This window comes from Chelonoidis abingdonii, chromosome 9 (genome assembly GCF_003597395.2).
Source record: "Chelonoidis abingdonii isolate Lonesome George chromosome 9, CheloAbing_2.0, whole genome shotgun sequence".
NCBI lineage: Eukaryota > Metazoa > Chordata > Testudines > Testudinidae > Chelonoidis > Chelonoidis abingdonii.
In genome coordinates this window covers 5063920-5083643 of record NC_133777.1, presented here as the reverse complement: position 1 = coordinate 5083643, position 19724 = coordinate 5063920, and positions in this window count along the sequence as shown.

Genomic DNA, 19724 nt, shown 5'->3' with positions numbered 1-19724 from the left:
TGCTGCAGACATGACCTTGTGCTGCGAGGAAGCTGAGAATGTTGACATGCATTAGCCTGTGTGATATGGGAGAACGCTGTGCTGTTATCCCTGTTCAGAGCTAGACTGGCCCCTCCAGGCGCTCCCTTATTCATCGACATGCACAGAATGTCCTTCTTCGTAACAACTTATATGATCTTAATCCCCTGCCACGGCTTTTCAATTAGACAGCTGCCATTGAGTCAGATGCATAAATGCAAAACATAAAGGAGAAAAAGGCTGTTTTCAGTATGTCTCTTTCTAATGGAGTCTCCTGATGTATTTATGATCATGTTATCGCTAAATTAAACTAAGACTCCAGCTGCTCTGGCCATGACAAGGGGGCAATCATTTGATAACAATAGCATTGAGTTGATAACCAGAAAGGAAGCAGAGGTTTTGATGGCCCTCTTTGAAAACATATCAAATAAAATGTGATACACTTGCCACGTTGTGAATATCAACAGGAATAAAAATAGGATTCATTTCAAGTGAACTTTTCTCATAGGCTAATTTACTCTAAAAAAAAGAGAGCTGCTGAAAATACACTGAATTCATTAATGACATGTATTCTGAATAAAGAGTTAGATCTTGCAAATACTTGTTATTATTATTGGGTGGGATTTCAGGGGTGTTGGAACAATTTGTATAGTGGGGGCGCTGAGAGCCGTTGAACCAAACTGTAAACCCTGGATATAGTATAATCCACCTCAAGCTGCTGCACCCACAGCTCCAGCACCTATGTGGGATTTTCAAAAGCACCTAATATTGGTCTAATTCTGCTCCTATTGACTTCAATGGTCAAACTCCCAATGGGAGCGGAGTTAGGCCAGTGAGAGACCAGGGGCTGACTGTTATAAATGGGGAAAAAGACAATTCCTGCCTCACAAAAATTACCATCTGAGAGCCCAATTCTGCAAACCATTTTGTGCCAGGGACTGCACTGAAATCCACAGGGCTGTCTATGAATGCAGACATCTGGCCATGAGAAGGAGCTTGAAGGATCAAGTATCCTAAATTCCAAGGCCAGAAAGGATCGAGGTGAACGTCTGGTGTGACCTGTTTAACACAGGCCAGAGAGTGTCCCCAAAATAATTCCTAGCACCAAGGATGCTGGAATAATTTATATAGTGGGGGTGCTGGCTCTTGAACCAAATTGTGAAGCATGTATATAATGGAAACCACTTCTAGCCCGAGGGTATGGTACCGCTAGTTCTAGGGCCCATGCCTAGAGCACACCTTTTCAAAAAAACATCTGATCTCATCAAATTTGTAACATTATGTAGCAGGTGGATGGATGATGTAGCTGGTGTGTGTGTGTGTCGGTGTGTGTTGATGGGTACCAGTAAAACAAGCACAATTTTAAATAAGAGAAGTCTCATATTCATGACCATGATTTTTTACTCTAATGGGCTCATCTCTTTTGCAGACAATATTTATGGTATTTGACATCGTTATAACCTAGAGTGTTTTTTTTAGTGTATTTTTGTTCAGTGTTGTGCTGATAAAGATCAGGTTACCATATTGCAGTTTTATGATTTTTTTTTTAAATGTAACTACCCATCCAGGAGACATAATTCTGAGAGGTGTTGCTTTCCGTTTTGCCATTGCTCACACAGAAATGTAGTGTCATGATATGGTCTGTTAACAATGCATTTCCTACCAAAATCTTGAATGATGATGACAGTGGTGATAATTATATTGGTTAGCAATAAAATTTAAGTGTAGTGGGGGGTAAATGTGGCTGCTATGAGGGAGCTATAAAAACAGGTTGCAGATGAAGCGCCTTTTGTGCTTTAGAAATTGACATGTCAAAATGCAGCTGAAAAATAGAGGCTGTTTTGGGATCGCTTTAAAAGAAAAATGCTCAGGAAACCTGTGTCAGCTGTTTTTCCCTGTTGAATTAATTGATGAGCAGCAGAGGAAAGAACAGAGACTGGTTGCTTGAATGGGAAAGAAATATTATTCCAGAATAATGAGGATAAGTTTTTTGTTTTGGTTCAGCCTATTTTAAAGACGGGAATTCTGATTCAGATCCAGCTCCTGAGTTCATACATTTTGGAGGTGTTGCGATCGGGGGCTTGGGGCTGGGACTCTGTAATTAGAATGGCTAAGTGGGTTTAGCTCGACCCAAATACACCTCAGAGGGGTGTGCAGACCAGTAGGAAACACAGGACATATTTGTGCCCCTCTGAGCCAGTTGCCGCCACAGCCACCATGAGAACAATATTTAGTGCTTTTAGACCACAATTCACTTTGTTATTTAAGGACACGCATAGTCTCAACAGAGCCAGTCACTGAAGTCAATGGAATTAATAATTTGCTTAAAATTAGACACATGCTGAACATGATGAATGGGACCCATAATCCATAGCCCTTAAAGTGCTTCATAAAAGTGGGTGAGCAGCATTCGTTTACAAAAATGAAAAACTGACGCACAGTGTGGGTAAGTGGCTTGCCGAAGATCATGTAGGCAGTCAGAACTGGGAAATGAAGGCAGTCTCCTGACTCCCAGTCTGGGGCCTTATTCATTCAACCATGTTGCCTTGTTGTACCAGATCTGCTGGCCTTGAAACACGGTGAACTCCACTGGTCTGGAGCTCCTAGTATTAGATCTGATACTTGGGGGCTGTGGAAGCTGTGAGCCTCCTGTGTGTTCAAATCCTGGCTTATATCAAGTACTATAAAACAAGAAAGCATCTCACCGAAATGAGGAAACATGCCCATGTGACAAAACATATTTGATTTTGTCTACAAACCTAGAAATGTTTGTAGACAAACCTAAACAAACCTAGAAATGTTTGTAGACAAACCTAAACCTAGACAAACCTAAGAAATGTTTGGATGCTCATTTGAACCTAGTCTGAGTAATCTCAGCTTTCTAGATCTGTACAATGCATTTGAAATCTGTCCAGAACAGACATTTCATGATCGCTTGTTGACTAGAAGGTTAGAGGGCTTCTTGATCATGGTCTGTACATGTCTATTCAGGGGTAGATACCGAAGGGTCTGCTACTGGAAGACTCTTTAGTCTAGCAGACAAAGGTATAACAAGATCCAACAAATGGAAGATGGAGTCAGAAATCATGAAAATGGAAATCAGACACAACTTTTAACAGTGAGGGCAATTAATCCCAGGGATAGAGTCCCAATCATTAATTCTCCATTAACTGGAGCCATTGACTGGGGTGGAGTGGCAGCTCCTGTAGACATACTCACACTTGGGTTAATCTAGCTAAAACTGGAAGAAAGGACACCATGTCTGTGGCTGCACAAGCTTGCCTGACCCCTGGTGTATTAATTCAGATGGGACATAGGGGCCCTAAGAGTCAAAGCGTTAACTTGACCCTGAAACTGTCCAACAGTAAACAGGGTTCAACAAGGTTCAGGGTTTGGAATACAGAAACCTCAGGTTGTTTATAGCCATGGCAAACTCACCATCCAACAGCCTTTTTACCATTTATTAAAGCTATAGACAAAGGAAGGAAAAACAATGATGGCATTTAAAATGTAAAGTACTAAGACTTTTACCTGAATAGCATGTGGCATTCCCTGTCCCTTTTGCTGGAGAGCACTTTTAGGAGGAACATTCCCCCTCCCCCACCCATTTGACAGTTGTTCCTTTTGGAAGGGGGTGAGGGGGAGAAGTTAGCTGAGATGGGCCAAAGCTGCTGTTATTACTGTTGTTATTAAAGCCCAGTCCCATTACCAAGAGGACAAAACAAGAGGAACACACCCCAAAAGCATTAGAAAGTGCAGCTTCTGTCTCTGGTGTTTACTCACTTGCAACCTCACGGCTGGAGAAGCACAGGTCCACAATCTGACCAGCCACTCGGAAAGCTGGCAAATTTGTCCCAGCTTCAGGCTGTTTAGGGCATTGCTTTTATCTGCCTTTCCAGTCACAGGCTTACAGGAGTGTTGCAAAACATACAGTTTTGGCCAGCTAAGCCTGACTCTTATTAGACAGAGCGGGGAAAGGAATGGGATAAGAAAGAGAAGGAATAAGGTGGGAAAGGAAAAGGACACACAAGGGAGGGAATGGGGGTATGGGACAAAGGCTCTCATCCCAGGTGGAATTTGGGATTCAGCCAGAGCTGGTGGAGGTGTTAATGACATCTGGGTCAATTGGCCCCATTTGGTCAGGACATCTCTCAGGATCAGGACAACAAAGGCCCAATCATTTCCCAGTGGGGTCCCAGGAGATGGTGAGGATGGCAGCCATGAGGGCATAGCACACTACTTCCTGTTATTCCATCTTTCAGTCAACCAGCATCCCAATCTGCTAATTTCCCAGTAAAGTCTCTTCTTTTTCAAGAACCCCCCAAAGGAGTGATGGGCGGGATAGTTCACCTGCACCTAATTTTGTTCCCCAATTAGGCCTAGTTTCTGACACACCAGTTTCAGTCCATTGATCCCACAATTCTCTTGTTTACCAGACAAGACTTTAACACAGACCTTGAATTGTATCAGGAGGGTTTTTTGTTTGGACTAATTCAGTTTTCCTGACTCATTTTTGCACCTTTGGGGAACTTTTATCCACTTTCAACAAGGGTAAATTTGTAGGCCCAATAATTATGACGCCCCTGTGTCCATATTCATTTGTGCATCCTTCACTAAAGCCCACCCCGCTGCATTGTCACTGCTATTTTTAGAGCGCTAACTAGATTACAGCTAGTGCAGATACATCTACATAAGCTGCAAATTACACCCCTGTCTGTAGTGTAGATGTACCCTTTAAATGAAGAATGGATGTTATTTTTTCTAAAATATATGCTCTGATTTAGCTACATGTTGTTGGATTTTGCTGTAGAAATTAGCAGGTAAATTTTTGCTCTGTATCATACAGCAAATCAGATTAAACTAGCTTTAACAATTTAAGAATCTTCTACCTTCCAGTTCTAGAGCCCAATGCAACACCTGCTGAAGTAGTCAACAGGAGTTGGTTTGGGCCCCTTTCCATGCTTCTACCAGGAAATTCAGAGGTAGACGGGAATTAAAAAATAATGACTCACAAGAAGTTAACTAAACTTTCTTGAACCTCAGAGAAGATCTGGTTCAGTTCATATTCTGTGTGAAAATTTAAGGCGGGGTGATTATTTTATCTGATCCCACTCCCACATTGACCGGTTGTCTTTCCTGAAATGCTTTCAAGAAGTGTACTGGGAAGAGTGGAGCAGCAGGATCCATGAATACTTTTTGGATTTTCTTTGTGGCTTTACTGATGCGGGCAGAAAAATCAATGGCTTTCAAATTAGTCCATTAGGGACCCCTCCAATCAACATTAATAGGCCCATCTGTTGCTGAATTGCTGGATCACCTGCTGAGTAGTGCCTATGGCAAAAGAGTCTAAAGTTCTGCTTAGTTGTTCATTACCTTAGTATCCAGTTACTGTGCACTGTTACAATGTGCTCAATGATCCATAGAGGTCCCTGGGCTCAAAACCCTCTTTAAAGGAAGAAGAATCATGCAGAGTTCAAATAGCTGCTTAGATTTTATGACGCAATACCACCCTGGACGCCGGTTGTTGGGTTATTAGCAATTGACTTGAAAAGAAAATCCTGTGGAAACAAAAAAGAGTGTTTCAAATCAACTGCCTTCAGTGGATAGAGAAGAGAAACCTCTTTTATTAATATTAGGTTCAGTAGCTAGGCTGTCAAGGGACTAAGCATATGCAATTCCCAACCCATCCTCTTGTTAGAAATTTGTTTCTCTTGAGCTAGTCCTGTATCAAGATAAATCTTGGGGATTTGTTTTTCTGTTGGTAAATGAGTACAGTATTATTCCTATTCTTTAAGTGCCGCTGTGTTCAAAATGTACTACCCACTTTCCAAACATAGACGACACAATCCATGACAATCCATGCCCTTCAGTGCTTTGACTGGAGTTGGTCAGAAAATAGAGTTTTGCTTCGATGGAAAATATGGACAATTTTTTTTAACCAAATTTTGTCTAAATTTTCCCTGGAAAATTCTGTTCTTCTGTTGCAATGTTGAAAAAGTGAAATATTTTATGGTTTGTCTACAATACTTCTGTCTTCAGCTGAAGTATTTTGATTTTGGGGCACGGAGATTTTTGATGAAAGTTTTCCATCAAAAAAGAGTTTTTTACCAGCTCTACTTGTGTCAATAGCCACCATCACTGGTGAGCTTCCATCCTCCTTTAACCACTGGTTACTAGCTGTTCATGTTCAAGTGGTTTCAGCCATTTAAGGCTCCTTTCAGCTCCAAGAGCAACAGAAATGACCAGCACAAGGAGAGGGTGAAGACACAGTTCCATATTTCCCTCGCTCTTCCCTTTCCTCCTCCTGCTTCCCCCCTTTCTGGTAACTCAGTAGCAGCCACTGAGTGCAGAGGCTGTGATTCCAGGTGATCCACTGTGTTTTTGAAAAAAGTCAACCACTATCATTTAAGAAAACAATTCTTTGATTTCCTACCCCCTACTTCTCTTTCACTTCTATTTTGCATTTTATAGAAGTCCATTGACTAGACTCCTAACTCTGTCATGGAGAATTTCACCATCTTAGTAAAATCAAGAGAGAAGCCCAGAATTTTCTTCTTTGCAGTATAGTTGCTGCCATGTTGGTCCTAGGATATTAGAGAGACAAAGTGGGGGAGGTAATATCTTTTATTGGCCTAATTTCTGTTGGTGAGCGAGACCAGCTTTTGAGCTTACACAGAGCTCTTTCTTCTCTAAATTGTCATGCAGATTACTAACACTCCATTGGATCAAGCCTGAAGGGATGAAATGAATGTGTGTGAGATGATCAATTGTCAATTACAGAATATTTACTAGGCAGAATTTTAATATATCGCTTTGCTCTTGTTTCAAATCAACATACCTCCCTTCATTGCATTCAAAAATGCCTGACTAGGTTTCTTCTTACAGGATATAATAAAATATAATTGTCAGCATTTTCAGTTATTAAAAGTCTTTGGGTTTTGAGACAGAACTTCCAAACAGTATATTGTTTTCACATTGTATTTTTATCTGACTAACCTTGTGACTACAACTAATAGGGGAAGTGTGAGAGCTGATATTTTAAAAAGAGCTGTTGCAGAGGGGTAGTACTATAGCTTTATGAAACTGTCAGAACCACATAATTTTTCATTAGCAGCATTTCCAGCTGGTTAGCACAAAGGAGTAAGAGGCAGGAATCCTGGTCCAGGCCACTGACTGAATCTGTCATGTTAGGCAAATCACATGACTTATCTGTGGCTCAGTTTGCCCAGCTGTAAAATGGGTGTACTGTTACTTTATGAATTTACAGGAAACAGTGTCAGACCCGAGCCATAGTTCTACACCAAGTAAGTGCATGCAGACTAGACAGAGCTGCATAATAAAACCACTTCTGCAAAAAGCAGTCGCTCTCTTGCCAACAGAGCACTGTTCACACTGGTGCCTAGGTCGGTGTGACTTATATCACTCTGGGGGAGGTGGCTTATTCACACCCCCGAGTGGCATAAGTTATACTGACCTAACCTGTAGTATAGACAACCCTGAATCATATGTGCATCCCTGTTAGCACTACAGTGAAGAGAGAGCTATTATGAATGAGTTGGTGGGAAATGCTTAACTCTTTTGAGTGCCTCTGAGATTCTCATACGGGGTAAAATTCACCCCTGAGCAAAAGGTTAGCAAGTGGCAGATGTGTCACATAAGCCCCCAAATAAGATTTAGAGGGATTTAAATGGTTAATGTTGCTTGTGCAGGCTCACTGCACAGAGAGAGAATATGATCCACAGGTTTCAGATTGCCAATGGACCTGTCAACAGCCTCTCTGAGACCTCCTGGGGTGACTTTTTGTTGCATTGTAATTGCTGGAGTTGAGTTGAGTGGAGTGAAGTGATTCATTGTTCATTTTGTAACTACTGATGTGAGCAGCAGTTTAGCATTCCCAGTCTCCAGCCTTCTTTGGTTTTCTGCCAGATTCCTCATTATGCACATGTAAACACGTGCAAACCATTTAACAGAACAGTCTGTATTAAATGAAGAGAGTGGCTTTATTAAATTGGAAGTTTCAAAGCTCTGATGCCAAATATTTATAGGCTTGAAGCCTTTTAGCAGAATTGTCAGGGACACTGGCATCAAATGAAGTGTTTTGAAAAATAAGGAGGCATCATTTAGTAGCAGAGATTAAAAAGTTCTGCTATCTCCACTGGGAAAGTTATGAGGTCAAACGGCATGTACCAGCTTTAGCCAGACACACTGAGTGGCTGTCATATTACTCCATTGAATATAAGACATCCTTGAAAAGATTTTTCTTTAGTGTAAACTGTTTTGCTCACAGAAGGAAGCATGCTCCTGTTGTTAAGGCACCAGACTGTGACTCAGCAGGTTTTTTAATCTCATCTAATCCTAGTCTGGACACAGACACACTGTATGAACACAGGCAAGTCATTCATCTGGCTTTGACTTGGTTGCCCAGGTGTAAAATGTGTTAATGGCACTTCCCGATCTCACAGAGAGGATAAATCCATTATTTGTGAGGTGCTATGACAAGGTGGACTAGACCCTGAAGCCCTCTGTTGAAGGCCTCAGGTTCTGCCACACTCCGTTCCAGGAAGGAGCAGAAGAGATGTCCTCCAAGCAGCCTAGAGAGGTTGCAGGGAGTAGCCAATCAGGGCCCAGCAGGGCCATATAAAAGATGCTGCAGAACAGAGCAGCAGTCAGTTGCTGCCTGGAGTTGGAGAAGATAGTGCTATGTTGCTGGCTGGCTGGCTGGCTGGCTGGCTGGCAGGTAGAGCAGCAGAACCATGGACAGCTCAGTGGGGGTGGGTGGAGCTAAGAAGGAGCTCCTGGCTGCTTTCTGAGACAGGGTAAGAACTGAGCCCAGGGAGGGCCACAGGAAGATTGCGTCTCCAGGCAGGAAGCCCGGGTGGTAGACCCCCATACCAGGGCTGGGACTACCTAAAGACTGAGCCCAGGGAAGGCTAGAGAGACACCAACTGAGATGTACTGAGATAGGTCCCTAGTGGACTGTATACCCAGGGAGGGATCTGTTGTGATTCACATACAGACAGTGTGTGTGAATGTGCAGGAGGGCTGAGTCACTGAAAAAACATCTGAGAAACCACTGAAAGGGGTCACCATAAATGGAAGGACTGAAGATGCACCTGACCAGAAGGGGATGCTCATAAGAGGGGGGGCAGATGCCAGTACAGATGCTTATATAATAAGCTGTTGGAGCCCATATATGTGAATGGACAGTACTACTCTGTTTGCCTTCTTGAGGCTCCTTCCCTTTAATCCACTCAGTCCTTGGCCGTTCAGCCCAATTAGGTGTCAGTTACTGCGGGATGGGATGTAGACACCCATCTGTTAGGATCTAGACTGAGATAACTAACTTCTTTAACACAACAGCTGCCATCACGTGACAGAGTTCAATGATATAGTTTTTTTAACAAAACTCCTCTTACTCCCCTGGTGGTTACCATCAGTGGTGACATTAAATCACTTATCAGAGGGGTAGCCGTGTTAGTCTGGATCTGTAAAAGCAGCAGAGAATCCTGTGGCACCTTATAGACTAACAGACCTTTTGGAGCATGAGCTTTCATGGGTGAATACCCACTTCGTCAGACGCAGGTAGGACTTAAATCACTTGTGAGTTATTTCATCTAGTTTCCTTAACTACTGAGATGTGCAGAACTGGGCATCTCAATGGCTCCAAAAGGGTATAGGCTTGAAAAAGATCTGACTCACTTTCATACTTGTTAACCATAGGTTTGATTATTTTGTTTATAAGATGTCGATAGCTCAGTTCAATCAGTGTTTATCAGTCAAAGATAAATCAGCACTATACAGAAAGAGTTAATACCATTACCCCATCCAGGGAGCAGGCCTGCAGCTTTACGTTTTCACTGCTCCAAACAATAAGATCTAACTTCAGGATACATGCACACGCACAAATGCTACAACAAAATGGAAAATTTTCCACTTAAACAAAACAATGGTGTGTGCTATCTATCTTGTACCTCTTGTTTTTTCAGGATACAATGATACTGATCCCAGTTATGTATAGCACCTGCAGCAATCATACCTAGCAGCTTATCCAGTTTTTAATTATGGTGAAGGTCACCAAGACTTTGTACTAATTATCCTGTTTATATTTGGTGTCACTTCTGCTATTGTGTGTCCAGGGAAGTTGAAGTGTTCTCCTACAAGTTTTTGTATATTGCCATTCCTAATATCTGACTTGTGTCCATTTATCCTTTTACTCAGGGACTGTCCAGTTTGGCCAATGTACATAGCAGAGGGGCATTGCTGGCATATGACAGTGTATATTACATTGGTGGACGTGCAGGTGAATGAACCAGTGATGTTGTGGTTGATCTGGTTAGGTCCTGTGATGGTGTCGCTGGTGTAAATATGTGGGCAGAGTTGGCATAGAGGTTTGTTGCATGGATTGGTTCCTGAGTTGGAGTGACTATGGTGCGGTGTGTGGTTGTTGGTGAGAATATGCTTAAGGCTTAAGGTTGTCGGGTTGTCTGTGGGCAAGGACTGGCCTGCCTCCCAAGGCGTGTGAAAGCGAGGGACCATTGTCCAGGATGGGTTGTAGATCACTGATGTTGCGTTGGAGAGGTTTTGGCAGAGGACTGTAGGTGATGGCCAGTGGGGTTCTGTTGGTTTCTTTCTTGGGATTATCTTGCAGCAGGAGGCTTCTGGGTACACTTCTGGCTCTGTTGATTTGTTTCCTTATTTCCTCGTGCGGGTATCGTAGTTTTGAAAATGCTTGGTGAAGATCTTGTAGGTACTGGTTTCTGTCTGAGGGGTTGGAGCAAATGCGGTTGTACCTCAGCACTTGGCTGTAAACGATGGATCATGTGAAGTCTCCAGGATGGAAGCTGGAGGCATGAAGGTAGGCATAGCATTAGGTGGGTTTTCAGTATAGGATGGTGTTAATGTGACCATCACGTATTTGTAGCATGGTATCTAGGAAGTGGATCTCCTGTGTAGATTGGGCCAGGCTGAGGCTGATGGTGGAGTGGAAGCTGTTGAAATCGTGGTGGAATTCTTCCAGAGTCTCCTTCCCATGGTCCAGATGATGAAGATGTCATCAATGTAGCATAAGTAGAGAAGGGACATGAGTGGATGAGAGCTGAGGAAGTGTTCCAGGTCAGCCATAAAAATGTTGGTATATTGTGGGGCCATGCGGGTGCCCACAGCAGTGCCATTGATCTGGAGACATATATTGTCACCAAATTTGAAATAACTATGTGTGAGGATAAAGTTACAGAGCTTAGCAACCAGTTGGCCTGTGGCATCATCAGGGATACTGTTCCTGACAGTTTGTATTCCACCTGTGTGTGGGATGTTTGTGTAGAGAGCCTCCACATCCATCGTGGCTACGATGATGTTTTCTGGAAGATCACCAATGCACTGTAGTTTTCTCAGGAAATCAGTGGTGTCACGGAGATAGCTGGGAGTGCTGGTGGTGTAGGGTCTGAGTAGAGAGTCCACATATCTGGACAGTCCTTCAGTGGTGTAACTCTGTTAGCTAAAGATAGTTAAGTCCCAGGCAGACTGCAAAGAGCTAAAAAAGGATCTCTCAAAACTGAGTGTCTGGGCAACAGAATGGCAGATGAAATTTAATATTGATAAATGCAAAGTAATGTACATTGGAAAGCATAATCCCAACTATACATTATAACATGATGGGGTCTAAATTAACTGTTACCACTCAAGAAAAAGATCTTGGAGTCATTGTGGATAGTTCTCTAAAAACATCCACTCAATATGCAGCAGCAGTCAAAAAAGCCAAGAGAATGTTGGGAATCATTAGGAAAGGGATAGAAAATAGGACAGAAAATATCATGTTGACTCTATATAAATCCATGGCACGCCCACATCCTGAATACTGTGTGCAGATGTGGTCGTCCCATCTCAAAAAAATATATATTGGAATTGGAAAAGGTTTAGAAAAGGGCAACAAAAATAATTAGGGGTATGGAATGGCTTCTGTATGAGGAGAGATTAATAAAACTGGGACTTCTCAGCTTGGAAGAGAGACAGCTAAGAGGAGATATGATTAAGGTCTATAAAATCATGTCTGGTATAGAGCAAGTAGATAAGAAAGTGTTGTTTACTGCTTCTCATAACACAAGAACTAGGGGTCACCAAATGAAATTAATAGACAGCAGGTTTAAAACAAACAAAAGGAAGCATTTCTTCACACAATGCACAGTCAACCTGTGGAACTCCTTGCCAGAGGATATATGAAGGCCAAGACCATAACAGAGTTCAAAAAAGAACTGGATAAATTCTTGGAGGATAGGTCAATCAATGGCTATTAGCCAGGATGGGCAGGGATGGTGTCTCTAGCCTCTGTTTGCCAGACGCTGGGAATGGGCAACAGGGGATGGATAACTTGATGGGACTTATGTCTGATTTACACTAGTGTAACTGAAGAAGAATCAAGCCCAAGGCCATGATTTTTAAGTGATTAATGATTTTGGGGACCTCAATATTTGGTTGCCCAAGGGAGCCTGGTTTTTAGAAAGTAATGAATACTCACATCCTGAAAAATCTTGCCCTTGATGTCTCAAGCTGAGCATCCAAAAATAGAGTCACTTGTAAATTATTAGTCACTTTTTAAACTCTTGGTCCTAATCCAAACCCTAACCCATATGTGACATTCCCCTGGTGTTATTTGGACCGGTGATCTGCTAGGTCACTCCAATCTTTAACTCTGGGGACCAGTCTTACCCTGCTCTACTGTTAGAACCCCCACTCCCAGGCTGTTCACACTCAGCCTCTAGCATGTAAGCTGCTCCCAGCTATGCAAGTGAGCACTTTTGGCCAGACGCTGGTTGGTTTATGCAACCAAATGACGCTAGCCAATGTCTCTGGTCCCAGACACAACCCTAGGAACCTCTGTCTTGCAGTGTCCAGTTATGCCCGCTATTGAGGCAAATAGAAAGCTGCCTCAAATTCTTTTATGCCTCAGAATAGTGTTAGAGAAGTTTGCTATGGCTACATGGAACTAAATTAAAAATACATGATTATGTCTACAAGGAGACCAACACAAGCTGTGATCTTGTCAGATCTCATAGGGTAACTGGGGACAGTGCTTCGATGGGAGATTTGTAGGGAAACCCTGGTGCTGAAGGAAGAGGTGCTAGTGATTCAATAGGAGATTCTCTCTTTTCTCTGGGTCATCACTGAGGCCCCAGTTCAGTAAAGCAATTCAACACGTACTTCACCACTTTGCTGAATAGGGAGAGACTTAAGTAGGTACTTAAGTACTTTGCCGAATCAGAGTCCAAGCTGGTGCCTCAGCATGGTTCTATGAGACATTGTTGGTTTTGAATGAGACGTAGAAGTGAGATCCTGACCACTTGTGATAATTAAAAGTCCCAGGACCTGTTTGCATGAGCAAGAGAATTCACCCTGGTGTCTTGGCCCACCTGGTATTGCTACGTGCTGTTTAAAAGCTGCTCCACTTTTCCCTCTAGATATTTTCATATCCGTGTGTAAAGTGCACTATAAATATAGATTATTATAGGCATGGCTGGTACCTCCACCTTTTATTAAGATTGCTCCATGCACCCCATTATAAGACCCTGTTTTCAGTTGCTTATAACTTTGCCACACTTTAACCATTTGGGCAGAATGAGGCAGGGGTCTTGTGAAGAAACTAGTACGTGTTCATATAATGAAAGGCTGTATCGTAATGCCGAAATAAGGTTGTCAGAGTCTCTTTTGCTTTTTACAGTGCCAAGAACACGGTCCTCACTCAACAATTAACAATAATAACAATTACAATCCTTCCAACAGTGGATGGGGATCAGCTGAGGTGCTAGCAGAGCAGGTGTTTCCAGCATCAGTGGATGGGGATCAGCTGAGGTGCTAGCAGAGCAGGTGTTTCCAGCATCAGATTTCTTACGCTGATCCCTGGGGAGGTGCGATCAGCGTAAGAAATCTGAACTGATCGTTTTGTTGGTGTGACAGTTTGATTTTTAAGGATGAGCTCCTCTGAGAAAACCCTGGTCTCATTTTTCAAAGGTGGCAGGGAAGGCAGGTTTGTGCTGGCATCATAGTTCTCACGTGTTAGAAAAACATAGTTCATTGGGCCAGCGGCTGGTCTCTGGTTCTCCCCACCTTGGATGCTATGCTTCCGAGATGGGGCTAGATTCTACTTTGCCCTTACTCAGGTGCACAGTACTGACTGGGGACATGGTGAGGAAGTATAACCTACCTCACTGGGGGACTTTAGCTCCAGACCTACAAAGCAAGAGGAATGAGACTCAGCTGCTTGAGCTATAGAAGTGTCTCCATTAGCTAGTAACTGTAGTAGACTCGTAAAGGCCCAGATCCTCAACCAAAAAAAAAAAGACCGGAAGAAGAGCTTTGTGGAGCTCAAAAGCTTGTCTCTTTCACCAACAGAAGTTGGTCCAATAAAAGATATGACCTCATCCACCTCATCTCTCTAATATCCGGGGACCAAAATGGCTACAACCACCCTGCAAACAGATCATGAAGGGCATTTAGGCTCATAACATCCACTGAAATCCATGGGATTTAGGAGTCTAAATATCTTTGAGGATCTAGGTCTTATTCTCTTATGTGCCTGCAGAGAGTGCTTCCTGATGCTCCCACCCCTGGAGGCGAGTAGCATTTTCTACACTTATTCCTTAACATGGTGTTAACTAATGGACAGTTAACAATGTGCTAATGTGAAATACTTTGCCCTGTGTCTGTGCTTATTAAAAATCAAGGCGGCTGACAAACTCACGGAGTTTTATAGCTTTGCATTTAATGACAAGCAGATGCAAAAAATGACATTTTAAAAGCAAACCATAAATGCTTGTGATGTTTGTGGAATATCATAGCAATATTGTGAAATCATACAGTCAAATTTGCTCGCACACTGGAGTGAGCCTGTCTCATTAGCAGGCGATCTATTCAGAGCTAGAATGATTATCTAATCAGTGGAATATATTTTCTTGTATCATTACTGGCATTTCATATTTCTTCCTTTGGGAAGAGCAGACATTTTATTGTTTTTAAACATGTTGTTTTACCTTTTATTCCTTTTTAATTCATGATTTTTTGGGGGCAACTATGATGCTTTGCACTTAAACCTTTCATCCAGGCATCTCAAAGGGCTTGACCAATATGGATTAATTAAAGTCACTGAGGCTTATGATGCTTCTCTGAAAGATGGGTAAACTGAAGCATAAAGAATGCGACTCACCCAGTGCCACTTGGAGTGTGTCCGCACTGTAATAAAATGTCCAGACTAGCTGACTCTGCCTCGTGGGGCTTGGGCTCCAAGCTGTTCGGTTGCAGTGTAGCCAGTCTATACTGCAGTCTTATAGTTAGCTCAGTTAGCTGACCTGGACTAGCCAGGATTTTTTTACTGCAGTGTAGGTATATGCTGGCAGTACTTGTACACAGCCCTTGGGAGCGTCTCTCAGAGCTCAGGCGCATGGAGTTGGACTCACACCGCAGCATTAAAAACATTATGCAGATGTTGTGGCAGGAGCCAGAGCTCGGGCTGTGAAACCTCGGGATGGGGGTGAGCTTCAGAGCTTGAGCTCCCGCACTAACTGTAGCTTAAAATCTCTCAGCTACTTTTAGCATGAGCTCTGTGAACCTGACCTGTGTGGATGTAGCTGTGGTGAATCAGTGGCAAAGCAAACAAATTATTCCCAAAGTCCTGACTCTCAGGCTGTGTCTACGCTTAAAATGCTACAGCTGCTCAGGGGGGCTACTGTCGCGCTTCAGTGAAGAGACTGACTGCCGTGGTGGGAGGGGTTCTCCCATCGCCGTTGTTATACCATCTCCCGAAGATGGTATAGCTGTAGCTAGATCGACTGAAGAATTCTGCCATTGACCTAGTGCTGTCTACACAGGGACTCAGGGCCGGTCTACACTAAAAAGTTAGGTTGACCCAGTGACATCATTCAGGGGTGTGGAAAATCTGCCCAATACCCCATGGAGACTATGCTGACCTAACACCCTATGAAGACCTAAGCTGACCTAATGCCCCATGTGGACAGTGTTACGTCAATGGAAGAATTCTACCATTGACCAAGGTCCTGCCTTTCGGAGAGGTGGATTAACTATACAGATGGGAGAACCTCTCAAGTGGGTGTAGGGCTACACTGACACGCTACAGTGACACAGCAGCTGTGCCGTGGTCATGTTTCAAGCATAGACAAGGCCTAATTTGTAAAGGCTGAGCCATTTCCTGGCTGACTCCCTGATCTTAGGCTTCCGGCTGCAAAGCAACAAGCAGGGGAAGTGAAGGATATTTATTTCCCCAGTGTTGTGGCAGATCTGGAGAGCTCTGTACAGTTGTATTCATGAAGGTCTTCTGGCACTGCCAGAGGGTTTACCTACTCAGGGCTAGATTTTTGTCTTGGTTCCACCAGATGCTTTAAAGGGGTTGGGCAAGGGGACAGGCTGAGCTGAAGTCTTCAGGAGGTATGAGGACTAACTGAACCAGAATTCATCCTGGGATCTCCCGGGAAATATGCACTGATATCCCTTATGCCCCAGCCTGCAAAAGGATGCAGCTTACTCCCTGTCTCTCTGCCAGTCAGCTGGGCTGGCACCACCCCAGCTAGCTGTGCTAGCCAGTGCATATGATAGAGCCATTATTATTATTATCGTAGCACCTAGTCCTGGACCAGGACCCCATTGTGCCAGGTGCTGCACAAAAACCGAACAAAGAGATGGTCCTTGCCCCAAAGAGCTTCCAATCTGAGCACAAGATAAGAGACAACAGATGGATACAGACAGATGGGGGAGCACAAGAAAATGATGACACAATATTGGTCAGTATGATAAGCAGTGGTCTCTGCTCACCACCAGCTCTCTCTCTCTCTCTCTCTCACACACACACACACACACACACACACACACACACCCTTTGCTCACTATGCATCATCTGCTCTTCATTATTTTCATGCTTAAAATGCTGCACTCATCCAGAGCCTGATCCAAAACTGGATCCAGTGGCTGGAAGTTGAAGTTAGACAAATTCAGACCGGAAATAAGGCTACATTTTTACCACTGGAAGTAATTAACCATTGGAACAGCTTACCGAAGGTCACGGTGGATTCTCCATCACTGACCATTTTAAAATCAAGATCTGATGTTTTTCTGAAAACTCTGCTATAGGAATTATTTGAAGGAACTTCTCTGGCTTGTGTTATACAGGAGGCAGGGCCAGTGCAACCATTTAGGCGAACTAGGCGGTTGCCTAGGGTGCCAAGATTTGGGGGCGCCAAAAAGCGGCGCCCCCCAAAAATTTTTTAAATGGTTGCAGCGGCCGCTGCGTAGTCTGAGCTGCCGGCGGCAGCAGCTGCCTGCAGCCCAGCAGCTTAGGGCGCCCCGGATCAGCGTGCAGCCGCGGGCAGACCCAGGGCGCCCGGGTCAGGAAGCCACGCAGCGGCCGGCAACCCAGGGCGTCCCCGGTCAGGGAGCCGCCGTGGCGGTCCGCCGCAGCCGGGGCGCTCCCGTCAGGGACCACCGCGGCGGTCCGGCAGCCCGGGGCGCAGCGCTCCGGGGTCAGAGCCACGGCGGCAGTCTGGCAGCCGGGGCGCCGGCGCTCCCGGGGTCAAGGAGCCGCCGCGGCGGTCCGGCAGCCCGGGGCGCCGGCGTTCCCGGGGTCAGGAGCCGTGAGACCCGCGCGGGGGGCGCGCGAATGTCCGGCGCCTAGCGGCTCAGAAATCCTAGCGCCGCCCCTGAACGGAGGTCAGACTGGATATGACACCATGGTCCGTCTGGCCATGGAACCTATGAATCAAAGTTCTTTGAAGACAATGGAAGACCCATTGGCTTCTATGGCTTTGGAGCAGGCCCCCCATCAGGAGGCCAGAAAAGAATAGCATGTGACCTGTCACACAAGACTGTCAGGCTACCTGTTGCACACCCATTCAAACAGTTGCAATGAACTGAGCTACTGCGAGCTGGTCACCAAAATGAATTGCCTTCGCCACATATATGCAATAGGATTGTGTTACTGGATTTGGTCATGAATGGTTCATTTATCAATGGTTCTCAACTTTCCAGACTACGCCCTTCAGGAGTCTGATTTGTCTTCTGTACCTCAAGTTTCACCTCACTTAAAAAACAATGTTTCCAAAATCAGACATAGAAATACAAAAGTTTTGTATTTCACAGCACCATTACTGACAACAATTGCTGACTTCTCATTTTTACCATCGAATTATCAAATAAATTGATTGAAATACAAATATTGTACTTACATTTCAGTATGGGACTTGAGCCTGTTTTTCACTGTTGAGCTTGTCTGAAGCCGAGCCCAAGCAGTGGGGCTGAAGTATGAACTTAGCTTTGCAGGGCTCCCCCTGTGGCATGGGGCCCCAGGCAATTGCCCTGCTCACCACCCCTAATGCCAGCCCTACTATGCATCCCCCCCAACCTGTTCCTGTGGCCTCTTTGGGGGCTGCAAACCCAGATTGAGAAACACTGATCTAGATGAGTTAAGTACCCTGGAAAACCTCTGAGTATCCCCAGGAGCACACATTCCTCTGATTGAGAACCACACATAGGTAACTCAATTGGAATGAATAATCTAACTAGCTGAACTGTAATGATAACACGTATATATCTCTTCGCTACCTTTCTTTTTTGTATGAGTTTTATGGAGCATTGGTCTTTTATTTATGAAATCCACTATACAAATGTAAACCATCACTCCTATTGCCTTGCCTTGAAGAGAGAGTCACAGTACAAACCCGAAAACCATGACATGGAACCAAATCAGCTAAGCAACTGCGGCTAGAGAGGTGACATTCACAGAGGAGATTCCTCAGGCATGAGCTAATTCTGAACATGAATGTCACTATTGTTGCTTCACTGGCAAAGAATGAACAAGCATTGCCAGACGGCTACCCATCTTGACACTTCCGTGAGACCTCAATGCTATTTAACAGTGGTTTGCTCCTTTTGTGGGTTGGGTTGTATTGTGTCTCAGATGCTACTGGATACGGTTGTGGGAATGCTTGGGTTTTAAGCAGGCAACATCTACTGAGTCAGGCGGCTACAACCGGATAAATCTCTGAAACGACACCTCTTTCTATCAGTACTGAAGGAGAAAATACAGCAGCACAGAGGAATATGGTGTTTCAGCTTCCTGAGGGGGAGAGGAAAAAGGTAACAGAAAAGTAAATAAAAGAAACGTTTACTGCTGATTTCTAACAAAGATCATGTGGAATTAGTGACAATGAAATGTGCTGATTAAACTTTCACTTACTTTGATCCACCTAATATGTCCCAGGCTTTTGGTGCAATGAAGATCTCATATTAGCTCACTGCCAGTAGAGAGAATTTCATGGTGTCAGTGTATATTACATGCAGGAAACCAGCACTGATAGTACTGACTAAGCTTGGTAAAAAATGTTATTTTTCAGTTCCTCTGGCAATCTTCAAGAATTAAAAAAAAATGTTAAGAATTGGACTGGAAGTGAAAATTTTCAAATTGTTCAGTGAATTGGAAGTTGGGAAAATTGTTTTGATCAAAAGACATAAAATATTCCCAAAAATCAAAATGAAGTATTCAGTTCGACCAAAACACAATCGTTTGTTGATTTCAAGCATGTTAAAAGGCTTTTGAATTAAAAGAAAATTTTGAAATCAAAGGTCGTTTTGATTAAAAAAAATCCAAGGAAACATTTCATTTTTCAGAATTTTTTTAGTTTTTTCCCTAAAACAAATGAACAATTTGGTGAAAT